The sequence below is a fragment of the Aethalodelphis obliquidens genome, unplaced genomic scaffold (genome assembly GCF_003676395.1).
Source record: "Aethalodelphis obliquidens isolate GAN/ISIS:26980383/991018 unplaced genomic scaffold, ASM367639v1 scaffold98, whole genome shotgun sequence".
NCBI classification, from domain to species: domain Eukaryota; kingdom Metazoa; phylum Chordata; class Mammalia; order Artiodactyla; family Delphinidae; genus Aethalodelphis; species Aethalodelphis obliquidens.
Genome location: NW_020838042.1, coordinates 3,663,413 through 3,668,937, shown reverse-complemented (window position 1 = coordinate 3,668,937; position 5,525 = coordinate 3,663,413).

Genomic DNA, 5,525 nt, shown 5'->3' with positions numbered 1-5,525 from the left:
GAGATGATCATATGGTTTTTCTCCTTCAGTTTGTTAATATGGTGTATCATGTTGATTCATTTGCGTATATTGAAGAATCCTTGCATTCCTGGAATAAACCCCACTTGATCATGGTGTATGATCCGTTTAATGTGCTGTTGGATTCTGTTTGCTAGTATTTTTTTGAGGATTTTTGCATCTATGTTCATCCGTGATATTGGCCTGTAGTTTTCTTTCTTTGTGACATCCTTGTCTGGTTTTGGTATCAGGGTGATGATGGCCTCGTAGAATGAATTTGGAGTGTTCCTCCCTCTGCAATATTTTGGAAGAGTTTGAGAAGGATAGCTGTTATCTCTTCTCTAAATGTTTGATAGATTTCGCCTGTGAAGCCATCTGGTCCTGGGCTTTTGTTTGTTGGAAGATTTTTAATCACAGGTTCAATTTCAGTGCTTATGATTGGTCTGTTCATATTTTCTATTTCTTCCTGATTCAGTCTTGGCAGGTTGTGCATTTCTAAGAATTTGTCCATTTCTTCCAGGTTTTCCATCTTATTGGCATATAGTTGCTTGTAGTAATCTCTCATGATCTTTTGTATTTCTGCAGTGTCAGTTGTTACTGCTCCTTTTTCATTTCTAATTCTATTGATTTGAGTTTTCTCCCTTTTTTTCTTGATGAGTCTGGCTAATGGTTTATCAATTTTGTTTATTTTCTCAAAGAACCAGCTTTTAGTTTTATTGATCATTGCTATCGTTTCCTTCATTTCTTTTTCATTTATTTCTGATCTGACCTTTATGATTTCTTTTCTTCTGCTAACTTTGGGGTTTTTTTTGTTCTTCTTTCTCTAATTGCTTTAGGTACAAGGTTAGGTTGTTTATTCGAGATGTTTCCTGTTTCTTAAGGTAGGATTGTATTGCTATAAACTTCCGTCTTAGAACTGCTTTTGCTGCATCCTATAGATTTTGGGTCATCGTGTCTCCATTGTCATTTGATTCTAGGTATTTATTTCCCCTTTGATTTCTTCAGTGATCACTTGGTTATTAAGGAGTGTATTGTTCAGCCTCCATGTGTTTGTATTTTTTACAGACCTTTTCCTGTAATTGATATCTTGTTCCATAGCGTTTTGGTTAGAAAAGATAGTTGATACGATTTCAGTTTTCTTAAATTTACCAAGGCTTGATTTGTGACCCAAGATATGATCTATCCTGGAGAATGTTCCATGAGCACTTGAGAAAAATGTGTATTCTGTTGTTTTTGGATGGAGTGTCCTATAAATATCAATTAAGTCCATCTTGTTTAATGTATCATTTAAAGCTTGGGTCTCCTTATTTATTTTCATTTTGGATGATCTGTCCATTGGTGAAAGTGGGGTGTTAAAGTCCCCTACTATGAACGTGTTACTGTTGACTTCCCCTTTTATGGCTGTTAGCATTTGCCTTATGTATTGAGGTGCTCCTTTGTTGGGTGCATAAATATTTACAATCGTTATATCTTCTTCTTGGATCGATCCCTTGATCATTATGTAGTGTCCTTCTTTGTCTCTTGTAATACGATTTATTTTAAAGTCTATTTTGTCTGATATGAGAATTGCTACTCCAGCTTTCTTTTGGTTTCCATTTGCATGAAATATCTTTTTCCATCCCCTTACTTTCAGTCTGTATGTGTCTCTAGGTCTGAAGTGGGTCTGTTGTAGACAGCAAATATATGAGTCTTGTTTTTGTATCCATTCAGCCAATCTGTGTCTTTTGGTGGGAGCATTTAGTCCATTTACATTTAAGGTAATTATCGATATGTATGTTCCCATTCCCATTTTCTTAATTGTTTTGGATTCGTTATTGTAGGTCTTTTCCTTCTCTTGTGTTTCTTGCCTAGAGAAGTTCCTTTAGCAGTTGTTGTAAAGCTGGTTTGGTGGTGCTGTACTCTCTCAGCTTTTGCTTGTCTGTAAAGATTTTAATTTCTCCATCAAATCTGAATGAGATCCTTGCTGGGTAGAGTAATCTTGGTTGCAGGTTTTTCTCCTTCATCACTTCAAATATGTCCTGCCAGTCCCTTCTGGCTTGCAGAGTTTCTGCTGAGAGATCAGCTGTTAACCTTATGGGGATTCCCTTGTGTGTTATTTGTTGTTTTTCCCTTGCTGCTTTTAATATGTTTTCTTTGTATTTAATTTTTGACGGTTTGATTAATATGTGTCTTGGCGTATTTCTCCTTGGATTTATCCTATATGGGACTCTCTGTGCTTCCTGGACTTGATTAACTATTTCCTTTCCCATATTAGGGAAGTTTTCAACTATAATGTCTTCAAATATTTTCTCAGTCCCTTTCTTTTTCTCTTCTTCTGGAACCCCTATAATTCGAATGTTGGTTCGTTTGATATTGTCTCAGAGGTCTCTGAGACTGTCCTCAGTTCTTTTCATTCTTTTCTCTTTATTGTGCTCTGCAGTAGTTATTTCCGCTATTTTATCTTCCAGGTCACTTATCCGTTTTTCTGCCTCAGTTATTCTGCTATTGATCCCGTCTAGATTATTTTTCATTTCATTTATTGTGTTGTTCATCGTTGTTTGTTTCATCTTTAGTTCTTCTAGGTCCTTTTTAAATGTTTCTTGCAAGGGTGAGCTGTGACAGGGCGAGAGAGAGTCATGGACATATACACACTAACAAACGTAGTAAGGTAGATAGCTAGTTGGAAGCAGCCGCATGGCACAGGGATATTGGCTTGGTGCTTTGTGACAGCCTGGAGGGGTGGGATAGGGAGGGTGGGAGGGAGGGAGATGCAAGAGGGAAGAGATATGGGAACATATGTATATGTATAACTGATTCACTTTGTTATAAAGCAGAAACTAACACACCATTGTAAAGCAATTATACCCCAATAAAGATGTTAAAAAAAAATAATAATGAGTTGAAAACAAAAAAAAACAAACAAACAATAAAAATGTTTCTTGCATTTTGTCCATTCTATTTCCAAGATTTTGGATCATCTTTACTATCATTATTGTGAATTCTTTTTCAGGTAGACTGCCTATTTCCTCTTCATTTATTAGGTCTGGTGGGTTTTTATCTTGCTCCTTCATCTGCTGTGTGTTTTTCTTTCTTCTCATTTTGCTTATCTTACTGTGTTTGGGGTCTCCTTTTCGCAGGCTGGAGGTTCGTAGTTCCTGTTGTTTTTGGTGTCTGTCCCCAGTGGCTAAGGTTGTTTCAGTGGGTTGTGTAGGCTTCCTGGTGGAGGGGACTAGTGCCTGTGTTCTGGTGGATGAGGCTGGATCTTGTCTTTCTGGTGGGCAGGTCCACGTCTGGTGGTGTGTTTTAGGGTGTCTGTGGACTTATTATGATTTTAGGCAGCCTCTCTGCTAATGCGTGGGGTTGTGTTCCTGTCTTGCTAGTTGTTTGGCATAGGATGTCCAGCACTGTAGCTTGCTGGTCGTTGAGTGAAGCTGGGTGCTGGTGTTGAGATGGAGATCTCTGGGAGATTTTCCCCGTTTGATATTATGTGGAGCTGGGAGGTCCCTTGTGGACCAGTGTCTTGAAGTTTGCTCTCCCTCTTCAGAGGCACAGCACTGACTCCTGGCTGTAGCACCAAGAGCCTTTCATCCACTCGGCTCAGAATAAAAGGGAGAAAAAGTAGAAAGAAAGAATTAGTAGAAGTAGAAAGAGAGATAGAAAGAAAGAAGGAAAGAAAGGAGGGAGGGAGGAAGGAAGGAAGAAGGGAATGAAGAAAAAAAGAAAGGAAATAAAGTGAAATAAAATAAGAAAATATTATAAAGTTATTAAAATAAAATAATAATTATTAAGAGAAAAAAATTAAAAAAAGAAAAATAAAACGGGTGGTTAGAACCCTAGGACAAATGGTGGAAGCAAAGCTATACAGACAAAATCTCACACAGAAGCATACACATACACACTCAGAAAAAGAGGAAAAGGGGAAAAAATCATAAATCTTGCTCTCAAAGTCCACCTCCTTAATTTGGGATGATTCGTTGTCTATTCTTGTATTCCACAGATGCAGGGTACATCAAGTTGATTGTGGAGCTTTAATCCGCTGCTTTTGAGGCTGCTGGGAGAGATTTCCCTTTCTCTTGTTTGTTCTCACAGCTCCCAGGGGCTCAGCTTTGGATTTGGCCCCGCCTCTGCGTGTAGGTCGCCGGAGGGCGTCTGTTCTTTGCTCAGGGAGGATGGGGTTAAAGGAGCTGCTGTTTCGGGGGCTCTGGCTCACTCAGGCTGGGGGCAGGGAGGGCCACGGAGTGCGGGGTGAGCCTGCAGCAGCAGAGGCCAGCTTGACATTGCACCAGCGTGTGGTGCGCCATGCGTTCTCCCGGGGAAGTTGTCCCTGGATCCCGGGATCCTGGCAGTGGCGGGCTGCACAGGCTCCCCGGAAGGGCGGTGTGGATAGTGACCTGTGCTCGCACACAGGCCCCTTGGTGGTGGCAGCAGCAGCCTTAGTGTCTCATGCTCATCTCTGGGGTCCGCGCTTTTAGCCGCGCCTCGCGCCTGTCTCTGGAGCTCCTTTAAGCAGTGCTCTTAATCCCCTCTCCTCGAGCACCAGGAAACAAAGAGGTAAGAAAAAATCTCTTGCCTCTTCAGCAGGTCCAGAATTATGCTTTGAGAGTCCTTCTCTCATTTCTTCCACCATACTCAGGCTTGCCTCTATATACATGTTGAAAATATATTTATATTGTATATATATGAAAATATGTGAAAGGTAGATCAACATGGTGCCATCTATCTTAGTTAAAACCTTGTTAAATTATTTTAAGCGTATAATGGCCATATATTAGGAAGAATGACAGTATCCAAGAGAGGTCCAACAAAGCATTACCAAAATATGCCTTTACTGTGGGAGGCAGGTTTGTTACTAAAAGTGATTGATATGAACCTTTTTTGGCATTGTTAATTTTAAAAAGTAGTAGAGGAAGTATTGCCCATTGTAGGTGTTATCCTGGGAGATACAATTCCCAGAATTAGAGCATTAGAGACAATAGAAAAGACAGAAAGATCTCTGATTACAGTGTATCTAAATAATTTTATTTTTATACATTCCATCTCTCAAAGATTCAGGGAACCAACTATGTGGAGAGGAAAAAATCCCACCACAATCCTATAGAACTGCATTAGTTATATAAATAATCAATACTGGAAACACACTTCTCAGTTTTAGATGTGGAAATAAGATTCTACAAGCAAAATATAGCAGTGTCTACTAGGACTGTGTACACCCCTCCTTACTCAAGGATTTGCAATACAAGGGAAATCATCTAACAAGGCACACAGAAAAGAGAGATTTTTCATGGAGACTTAAAGAACAAATCTCTAAAATTGATTTTCTAAAGTGAATGGAGTAAATTTTTTAAAAACATCTGATTTGCATCTCCCTCAAGAAGAAATGCTTTATAAAATAATCACTGGAAGCATTGATAGAAATAGTAAAATTAAAATATTGCTGAAGTAGAAATATGTTATTCCTCTTATACATATCTATGTTTAATATAATTTGTAATCAGAAAAAGGGAAAGTTAAACAACAAAGCAATATCAGTTTTATCCAGTAGATGGGCA